The sequence below is a fragment of the Alligator sinensis genome, unplaced genomic scaffold (genome assembly GCF_000455745.1).
Source record: "Alligator sinensis unplaced genomic scaffold, ASM45574v1 scaffold121_1, whole genome shotgun sequence".
NCBI classification, from domain to species: domain Eukaryota; kingdom Metazoa; phylum Chordata; order Crocodylia; family Alligatoridae; genus Alligator; species Alligator sinensis.
This window is the reverse complement of record NW_005841910.1, coordinates 1,724,765-1,736,133: the sequence shown is the minus strand read 5'-3', so window position 1 is coordinate 1,736,133 and position 11,369 is coordinate 1,724,765. Positions and strand designations below refer to the sequence as shown.

Below are 11,369 nucleotides of genomic sequence, written 5' to 3'. Positions count from 1 at the left end.
AGGATTGCTGCTGTCTGCACCTGGCCTGGAAGCAAGTCTATCAACAGAATATCTTTCATTTGTTATAGTTCTCACCGTTTGGGTGTAGTGAGAAGTGTTTCTCACCGTTTCATCTGTCATTTACACGGAAGATGCAGCTGCCCCTGAAATGAGTTTGTTGCTTCTGTTTTCCCTTCAGCTCTTTGTCTGCTCCTTGCTTTTCCAAACAGCTGAAGTGTCATCATTTTGCTTTGGTTATTTCTCTTTTTTTGGGGTCATTTTGTTTAATTTGTTTTGCCGAGTGGCCAAGCCTTGCTTTGTCTTGCTGATGGTTTAATATTTAGAGGATCGTTGATGCCCACGTTTTGTGTGGGGGGCAGTTATGTAATAATGCGCCATATTACTAAAACTCTCAGTCACATCTCAGGCTGAGATACTACCTACTTTGGTGTTAATACAGCCCTCATTGGCACAGCGTCCGAGCAACCAACCAGTAGTGATGGGGCAGTACCCATGGGAGGTGTTATCCTCATTTGGTAGGTTAGGAACAGTCTCACAAGGTAGAATAAAGGACTTGGGGAAGTTCATGCCAGAAGTCAGTAGTTGACCCAACGGTTAAATCCTGGGTGCCTGATGCCTACCAAATATCCTAACCATTGGACCATATTGCTGTTCCTTATATTGAAGAGGAATTCAGCCTAAGGGAAACAGTGCCATCACTGCCTACAGGAAGGTTGGTGAGCCTGCTGCCTTGCAGCATGGCTTGGCTCTCTAAGGAGCTCTTTAAATACAAAAAGTCCTTTAAATACAAAATCCCAGTTGATGCATCAAACAAATAAACCAGCACACAAAAGCCTTTAGCCCTTCTCTATGCAGTAGGAGGGGCCCTTTGGCTCTGGCCCAATGTAGTAACCTGGCCCCTTCCTAATAGGAGACCTATCTGGTTTTCGGTTCACTTCCTCTCTAAAATCTTCTCTTCACCCAGGTTGCTTTCCTCTGCTCTCTTCTCTGGGATTTTTAAGGTTCTAATGTGATACATCCTCATTACCTAAATCCCCACAGCTGGGCTTCTTCAACAGGGCTGCCTGCTTCCTCTTAAAGGGCCTAACCACCCTGTTACACTGCCGTTCTCTTTGCTGCCAGGTTGGGATGCCTTTGAAATCTTCCTCAAGAAGAGGTTTGAGAGAGCTGCTGGAAGAGGAAAAAAAAACATCATCCCAAGTTACAGCAAGGGAGGTTGAGGTTGGATATTAGGAAAAGCTTTCTCACAGGAGGGTGGTGAAGCACTGGAACGGGTTACCTAGAGAGGTGGTGGAAGCTCCATCCTTGGAGGTTTTTAAGGCACAGCTCAACAAAGCTTTGGCTGGGATGATCTAGTTGCGGATGGTCCTGCTTTGTACAGGGGGGGTGGAGTAGATGTGACCTCCTGATGTCCCTTCCAACCCTCATTGTCTATGAATCTATGTGACAGTAGGATTATATAAGATGACTGCCTGCTCACTGTTGTCTTCTCAGTGTTCAGCATGCAGTGCTGGAGAACTTGTGCATCCAGGAGCATGGGTCTGTGTAAGCCAAGAGGGTAAAAAATTGTTGGGCCAGCCAGCTTGTTGTTTTGAGAGCTTGGATTTGATTTTGCCTTTTAGCAATTCTTTTATGTCGGAGGAGAAGGTCTCTCATAAGAAGCCATCCCCTGAGGAAGGGAGGAATATCGTGGCTTGCTTGAGAGACAGGTGAGCAACAGCCTCCTTCCCCAGAAGTAGGATTATGTCCGTGCTGGCAGTGTGGCCCCTTGGAACATCACTTTTGGCAGCAAAGAGGCTCTTTGCTTTGAGTTTCTGCTTCATGCCAATGCGAGTTCTGAAAGACCTTGGTAGCTTTTGTTACCATATGGTCTGAATCCTCTTTATTAGCAAACATGGATTATTTGAGACTCTCCAGCAAGTGCAGATCTTTTAACACAGCTTTTAAAATGATACCTCTCATATTTTTACAGCTGGTAATGAAATTCATCATAGGCTGAATGGCTTCAAAGCTGTTAGCACCTTTCACTGAATAGCCTGCCAATTTTCATCACCTCTAAGTCCAATAGCTCGTGCTGTCCTTTGGGTTTTTTTGGTGATTAGCTCCAGATAGTATAAAGTTTGCACATGAAATCGCTGAAGCAGTTTGCTTCTGTGGAAGGCTTCAGTGCATCAACTTTTCGTGTGTCATCATTTAAATACCTTGGCTGGAGCTTTTGATCATCCTTAAAGAAAAGAATGACCTGCTTTGCTTTGCCTGCAATGCTTATTATTTCTGCAGTTCTCTCAGTTCTTCAAGGGATGTTTACAAACCAAATCACTACTGCTTTGGCTATTATCAATCGATAGACCATGAAAGAAGGATCGTCACATTTATTTACAAACGTCTAAATAGCAGGGCAATTATGAAGATTGATTGGAATTTCACTTGTTGTTGTACTACTCTCTGTAATTTTAATAATATCCTCTGGCTTTTCATTTTTAATGAAAGATGCAAGCATATACTCACACACTGTAAAAGGAAGGTCTGATTTGCCTCCATGATAGAGGTAAGAGGAGATCAGCAGAAAGAGAACCTCTAAAAAATAAGTCTCACCCCCTAAACATAAGCATTTTATTCAGCTACAAACATGGGAGTCATTTCTAAAGATCTGTGCCACCAAAGAAGAAAGAAACCCATAAGCTACAGAATATGAGATTTACTGAGGGTTTGCTGAAAACTATATACTCCATTTTTGTTGCCTTGAAATACTGTTGTGTGTGCCTGAACACACGCTGTACGTATACAGGAGGTGTCTCATGTGTCATACTTCTGAATGCCTAAGAGAACTGTGCTTATGCGCCTTGCCAATGGGTGGGTAGCTATGTGAGCACAAGTATTTGGGTGGCAACGTATTAGCAAGCAATGGGCTTGGGCCTGAACATTCATGGAAGAAACCCCTCTCTTGCATAAGCAGTGCAGAAAACAAATCACGTGTTTTCTGAAGATGGACAAATCACATTCAGGTTCAAATTTAATCAGGTCCATGGACATCTGCCACCATTATGTCATGTGTTAGTACTTATATTGCAATTGCTCCAAGAAATCCCAAGGAGAGACTAGGGTTCCATTAAGCGAGGTGCCGAGCAAACAATAAAGCAATGGCGTTTGCCCCAGAGACTAGGAATCTACATAAAACATGCTTGAAACTATTTTGCTAAAATATGACGATGAGTGACACTTCAGCGCTCTTAAATTGGCATTCTCAGTGCAGAGATGCTGAGGTGGTAGTTTTGGGCAAGATTTTTATAGTCTGACAAAGGATCTGCTGTTTCCGCCATGGGAAATGAATGATGGTGCTTGCAAATTGCTCCCATTATTCATGGCTAAGCGGGCACTTTCCTATTCAGCAATTCTTGAATTAACTGGGAGGTTATTTACAGTCTTTAAAACAACAAGATTACAACCATTGAGTGAAAAATATGCTGTTCCAATACAAACACTGAAGGATAAATTTCAGTATGGTGGTGCACGTGTACACGTGCCTATTCCTAGTCCCTTGATTGCACTCTCTCTTGGTGGCTGAAGTGCAGGGTGTTTTGTAATGGACACTTAAATACCTTAAATACACTTAAATACTTTAAATATCTTGTTAATTTGTAGCAACATTGGCTACTATGAGCTCATCAAACCTGTGTCCACTCTCTAGAGTAGTTTTGATAGCATCAAGTTTAGGGTCTTGTTCCTTGTCTTTAAGGTACTGCATGGCCTGGGCCCATTATAATTAAGATTATGTGAGGATACAGGATGAGGATTGATTATGCCTCCTTTGGCATAACTTCCTGCATGGATAAGCTTTACTCTCTTGGCAGGAGATGTCTACACCAGGACCACACTGAGACTGCTCCCCGAACTGAAAACATCATGAACCTCTTTCTGCTTGCTCTTGGCTTGCCATCTCTAAAATAAACACGTCGTGTCATACACACAGAAAAACAAATGCTACCAAAATCAAACATTACATGGCAAACACATTTCTTTCCCAAGAGAGAGCATAAGAAAAAGAACAAACGCGTGACAGATGCTATTCATGTTGCTTAATATGTTACTTAGATGAACGCTCAAAAATGACTGAATCTGAATAGACCAGGGATGAAGAGGGGCCTGAACCAAAATGTAGATATGAGGAGCTAAACGTTACGCCTACACAAAGTTTGGGAGTGTTCAGAAATGGTGTTTCTCCAACAGAGTGAATGCATAGAGAGGGCATACAGTCACTTCCCCAGTCATATTCTTGGGAGGGCATGAGCAAGGGGCACTGGAGATGAGGATCACTGCAAAGTACAGAGGCACTGGGCCTGTTAAAAAAAAAGTCATCAGCAATCCCTCTATTCTCTATTCTATTCTCAAGACCCGTCAATGATCTCTACCACAGCTCATTGACCGGTCTTGAGATGACTTAAGAGTCCCATTCTTGAGCCACAGATCTGTCCGCAGTCAGGCCTTAACGAGCAATGCAGTTGTACACAATAGAAGTTAGTCCTTATTCTTCCTGTTCGGAAGCCCTGGTGGTTGTTGATTGTGTTAGCTAATTACAGTAAATATGCTGTGCCCTAACATTACCCAGCAGATGTTGTAGAGCTACAGTGAAGTTTCCATGGTACTCATGTGTTCTGATGGCATTACAGATTCTTTCTAGTGAATCTGGTTTTTGATCAACTTGTTCATCAACTAAGGGCTTAATCCAATGCCCCTCCAATTCAAGGGAGACATTTCTATTGATTTTGTAGCATTGGATTGACCATAAACTTTTCACAAGAGTGTTTTCAACCTTTTCTATTAAAATGTGTCACTACAGGCTGAGAATGCGCTCGGCTTTATGCAGGTACAGTGTATTGGTAGTAAATAGCCTGCCTTTCCATGCAGGTAGGCAAACAATAGGTGTCTTAGAAGGGATCCTGCTTCTAGTCCTTAAATAAAATAATTTAATAGAATATTGATCTGACGTCGTTAACATATTATGGCGTATTGAGTGTGGATGACTTGGAGACAGTTTAGCAGAGTGTTCCTTTCCCTCCCTTTCACCATAGCCGGCTAACTTTTCTTGTGCTTCTTGCTTACACAAAGTTTGATTAGCACGTCGGTTTAATTGGGAGTCATTAGATTGATTGTAGGTATTATATTTTTTTGGTTTGGGTTTTAAATTTCATGTTAAGTTAAACCACAGCCATGTTCCCTTTACATTTGCAGTTTACTTATTGGAGATTTCTCCCCCAATCATTAGATTCTTTTGTTAATCACATGTCTGAGAACTTCTTTACATCTTTTTGTCACTAGGGTTTTTTTAATCTGCAAAGCCTTGAGTGTTGTGCCTATTCTTTAACTGCATATTGGAAACGGACCCAATTAATTCAAGCTTACTAGCTTTCTCTCTAGTCTTGCCTTATATATTTTTATTTTAAAGCTTTTAGGAATAGTCAGTTATCAGCTCTGCATTGAGGAGTTTGAGAACATGGCTGCTTTCAATGTTAAGGGTCTGTCTTTCTGTTTAGCTGAAGTCAAAAGACTCTCCCAGATTGCTACCTTTACGTCTTCTCAATGTTAGTGTTGCCAGATCATCCACAAGGGATACATTTTGACCTATAATGGGTAAGATTATCAAGAAAACAGTAATTTGACTAATAACATAAAATTGAAGGATACAGAGGGGAAACTGCTATCTTAAATAAGTGGTAGTTATAAAGAAAGAATTGAATTTGCTTCTTCTTTTTCCTTCTTGTTAAAGTGTTTGGCTTGATATATAACAGGTTTGGACTACTTTAATGTATAACATTACTTTAGAAATATCGGGTCTTGTGTTTTCTGGAGGACAGATGTAGTCATATTAAACAATTGAGAGAAGAGCTTTCAGTAATTTAAAAACATAAAAGATTCTTCAGTGAAATATTAAAAATTCCTTACTCTGTCATTTGAAAGGAGAAAAATATGTACATGAGGTGCTGGTATTCCAAGAAATCCTTTAGTGGCAAAGCTGGCAAAGACAGAAAGCTGATATTTCTGATATCCTGAAAAATGAAAAGGACCACATTAAAAGAAATATCTATCTAGGTTACATTGGACCACCAAAGGAGGACATGAGAGCTTTCCCTTCTAATTGTAGACCATTTTTATTGTAGACCACCTTTTTTATTTCTGAACATATTTGGAATATTTTGGTGGAGCTTCCTCAAAATTATATACAGCAGGAAATTCTGTTGCAAGTCATTTTACACATGCATCTCTTAAATCAGAAATCAAAATGGCGGTATCAGCATTCAAAGGATCTGTGACACTGCTAGGCAGGCTTTGAGACCCTATTTCAGTGAGATTTATTAAGGTCTTTACTGTGACGGCAGTATTTCATAATTGAGGGGTGTCTGTCCCAGTTCACAAAAATGCACAGTGCAATGAAATTTAAAAGTGGGCAAACACTTACCAAGTAGAAATATTGGTGGTGGTTATAGGTCCAAGAATGCTGAAAGGTTCGGAGTCAGGAAATATGCAACGATGACTTTAAAAAGACCATGGCATGTTTAGACAGGATGGAGAAAAACCTCTGGAGATAATCCTGTTTAGCCTGCCTTAATTAGCTGACTGGACAGCAGGGTAGAGATAGATACTAACTAAACCAGAGATGCATAAGCTGGTGTGAGCTCAAGCTCTGAATTAGTTCTCTACCATGCCTTCTTCCTGACTTCAGATTAATGTGACTAACTACCTCTCTCTGCTCATTTATTAGTTAAATCATGTCAAATCACCTGTAATCATTAGAAGATAATGTTGGGGAGATAGATCACTTGTGCCAGGTACAGATATTACACGTTTACTGGTATAAGTGATCAGAAACCGGTCTACACTTATAACAGAACAGAAGTTCGGCACACATAGACTGATTTAAAAATGGCAGAATCCAGTCTAAGATTTGTCCTTCCCCACCAAAGGGTGAAAGTGTATTCTGTTCACTACTGATCTAAACTACACTGTTTACAGAAAACAGCATAACTTAGATCAATTGTGCCTCAGGCTTTTTGAATGTCTGTACCTAGCCTAAGCCTTGGGAACACTAGAGAGCACTGTTGGGTATTTGGCGAACTCTTGGTAAATAAATGTGGTACCTGAGCCTGTATTTAATGTATGTTAATGTTATTTCACTTGTTTCCTTATTATACTTTCTTATGAGGACTACAAAGTTCTTGCCTTTCTAGACTTCATTCCATCATACAACATAAAAGAAGGGAATTTACTACACTTACGAGGCTGATCTAAGAAAATAGCGTCTTGATAGAAAATCTTTTTCCCAGCCCAGTTTTCTATTTTTGCTGAATGTTCTGATCACCTGCAGGAGAGAACATTTCCAACATAGCAAGCTGACAGCCATGCTAGTTGACATTAATAGGCGATGAGCAGCTACCGTCCCATATGTACTGAGCTGAGAATGCAGTGTGTGGCTGCATCCCAAAATATTATGCTGAAGATTTACTGTAGCATGCGAGGAATCTGTCTGGTTGTTAGAACTAGTTCATTGTTCCTAACCTAAACCTCTGACCATGTAGGGTTTCTCATACATGTGTCACTAATTTAAGCTAAGCATTCTTTCCATAAGATAGCTGCATCAATTTAAATCTACTGTACTGGCTTACGTGCCCCCTTTAAAAGTCTATTAAGTTTGTTCTTTGGCATGCATCACTGTAGTAAGCATATGGATCAACTTACTGTATATTATCTTCTAGTAGTACTTGTGTTTAGTGGGTATATAGTATTTACACACTAAATATTATGGTTGTAAGTGCATCGTGTCTTTTTTTTTTTTGAGTGAAATGAACAGGATTTATTTTAAATTAATCAGGATGCCTATTACCATTGGATATGGCCTTGCTGGCATGCATTTCATTAACCTATTTCTTCACAAATTCTCCAATTGGTTTCTAAGCCACCAGATATGTGGCTCATTGGTCTAGGGGTATGATTCTCGCTTCGGGTGCGAGAGGTCCCGGGTTCAAATCCCGGATGAGCCCTTTGGAGACTAGTAGATACGGTGTCTCTTCATTTGCCACAAACTGTTTCAAGCTGGACACAATGAAAAGCTTCTTTACTGTCTGAGCCCCCAAGGCTTGGAATAGACTGCCTCCAGAGGTAGTGCAAGCACTTACTTTGGACTCCTTTAGGAAACATTTGGAAGCCTATCTTGCTGGGATCCTTTGGCCCTAGCTGACTTCCTGCCCCTGGGGCAGGGGGCTGGACTTGATGATCTTCTGAGGTCCCTGCCAGCCCTAATGTCTCTGACATCTATTGGGGCTATATCTGTATAAAAGGAAGAAGAGCTTGACTTAGTGCTTTTGCTGAAATAAGGGTAATGTTCCAAAATTATCTCTTTGAACAAAAAAAGGAAGCAGTTGACATTTTCTGAATATCCAAAGCTGTTTTGATTCCTCTTGTCCAAGTTCCCCAAGGTCTTACACCAAGCCTGAAAGAGATGTTAAGCACTTTAGGCTTCATATTCATTGCTTAAAAAATACTACGACTACTACTCCTCAGTTCCCTATGTCTTTTATTTTTGGTGTTGACTGACCCACTACTATTACAAGGGGAAGTCTCTGCAGGAGTAGGAGTTGGTTTTGTATTCACTTTTTCTGGAGCAGAGGTGCCTGTAGGCCCCAAATAAGACTTGACCCCATTGTTAGACAGATGGGCATATAAGATGATCCCTGGCCAAAAGAGTGAAAAAGACAAGACTCAAGGCCATAAGGAAAATGGAGTTACAGAAAGGTGAAGTGGCTTGTACGCATTGGTGGAGCGTTTCCCTGGCCAAGCCTGGAACAGAACTCTGATCTCCTGACACCCCCTCCTGTTACTAAAGTCTACTGTCTTCAAGGGAATATCCCTTGTGGTCTCACTTTATGACACTTTTCCACCTGCCCCACCCAAAGAGTTGAAAGGAACAGAGGTCCCCTGAAGGATCAATCAATGTAAAAAACTGTCATCATTGGCAACCATCGGTCTTAATACATTAATCAGTGTAATAAACTGTCATCATTGGCAACCATCGGTCTTGCGAGCCCAGCTGCAGCACTCAAGAAATTCGCTACTTGGGAGACCAACTTCAGCACTGAAGAAATTCACTAGTGCCACTTTCCTCTTGGATAAGGTTAGGGCTTTCAGTTGGGGCCCCTCAGATAATCCTAACAGCCATGCTGGAATGCGGGGAGAAGAATGCAAGAAGATGGTCACCAACCCTACATATGTAAAATGAGAATGATTATTCTAATGAGAATACTTTGATTTTTCTGCATGGAACTTGCTTCAGGTGAACATTATTGTTGGAGGACTATTTCTATCAAATTGTAAATCTTTGTTCCGACAGAGGAAGTCAAGGTCTTGTCTTATTTTGTCTGTAATCATATTCTTGGGCCATTTTTCATAGTGCCTATGCATGAGAGAGAAATTTGTCCCTTGTGTAAGTTCCCAGGAACAACTGGAGTTACAAAATGAATGAATTTAGCTCAAGCCATCTAATCTTTCTAATAACTTTTCTCTATCTGGAACAGGAGGATCTGTAAAGATATTGATCCAGCAGAACAGTACATTATTAACTTGCCGTGATGGCCTTTGTGACTGACAAGATGGTGGTAATAAACACATACTTATCAGCAATCAGCAGGATGAAGGAAAGAGACATCAGGACCAACAAGTGAAGGGAACCATGCCATAACCAGGAAATAGGATTTCAATCTCTATTCCCATAAGATCCATTATGTGGATGTCATATATTACATTCATCATTTTGTACTATGAACTGACTAGCTTGAGCTCAGGTACTTAGTTTCTATTCTGGAATATCTGTATTGTGATAAAAGCAAATGGAGTAGCCATTATCTGCAAACGGTTTACCTTGAATAATGGTTCCTATGCTCATTTATAGGATCCCTTTTTTCTAGTTGACTCGACCTTTCCTGATTCCTTGTTCTGTTCCTGATTCATATCCTCTTATTTTATTCCAGAGATACAAAAGAGTTAGCTACCTCTTGAATACAAGAAATGATTGCTTCCAGTTTCATATTTCCTTGGGGCATTCTCCAATTATGGAAGTCACAAAAGAAGAGGAGAAAAAATAATAAAGAAACTATTTGAAACAGCATAAGAAAGTATTCGTGTGACCTGTGGAAAGATGACCAAATCCAAATCTCAAATGTACTGCAGAGCATAAAACTTACAGCCTTGACAGAAAACTATTCCAGTAATGCTATGTGCTTGCCATGCATATAATAGTAAACGTGCACCACGTTTACTCCATAAGGAACGGAGCTTCACCTGAATTACATATTAATAAACTGTGCTGTATGGGCACACACAAATTGCATCATTAGAAGAAGAAACAGCACTGTATAGAGGCTACCATAATAAGGCCCTATTGCGATCGGAGTTGTTAGGTGCTGCTCCCAGTAAAGACAAGATTTCCATTCACAAGAAAACTACATGCATGATGTAAGTGAAATGCAGACTTTGTTGATACTGGATGACCGTTGAAAACCCAGTTCTAGGATAGCCTCAGGTAGGGTGCTAAATCATCTATCCCACTTCAGTAGATCCAGAGCTGGTGAGAATGGAGCTGACAACTTCTACTAGCTGTGAAGACACATGTTGGAATTTAACACCTATCTAAATTAGGCACAATAAGTCAGGGTCCCCATTCTATACTTGCGTATTCCTACCTGACCGTGTGTTATAAAGGTGGGGTTTTCTTCCTGTGTTCGGCAAAACCCCCTATATTAGACAAACACCAAACCAGCAGCTGGTGTGTTCTGTAAGCCACATAATTGTTCACTGTTAAATAGATGTGTGCCTCCTTCATTAACGTGGAATCTCAGGTTGTTGTTAGACATTACCTTTCCCACATATAAAATGTTCATAAGTCAGGAATGTCCACATACTGAGACAAGAAAAGACAAGCTAAGTACTGTCTGAGCATTTCAAAGTCATGCCTCTTAGGGCAAGAATCATCTCCAGCTGGTGTCAGGCAGATCATGTTGCAGTAACATTAGTCCAAAATGTGCAGTCCTCCAGTATCCCAGGATGCACAGCTTCCAGCTCCCCTTTGGCATGTGAATGATCCATCATCCAGAACTCTACTGCCAGAGACCTAGAGAGAGCCAGGTACTCACAGGTCAGTAGTGAGCTGCTGGAGAGCTGAGCAGCCATGGGGCAAACTTCCTGCTCCTAGCCACACCCCTGCTTGCCAGCCTTCTAGTGGCAAGTTGAAGCTGTGCATATTAGAGAGGGTATTCACCCTTAACACATGACTGCTCACAGCAATGCTGTAGCAAGCAAGTTTGGTGCCTGGGGCAAAGCCCACA

At 41.0% G+C, this 11,369-nt stretch overlaps 1 non-coding gene across 1 annotated transcript; it reads left to right on the top strand.

The window, feature by feature from the left end:
* Nucleotides 1-7,961: 7,961 nt before the first annotated feature.
* Nucleotides 7,962-8,033, top strand: TRNAP-CGG. The gene has a single exon. It is a non-coding gene; the product is annotated as a tRNA-Pro (tRNA).
* The last annotated feature ends 3,336 nt before the right edge of the window (nt 8,034-11,369 follow it).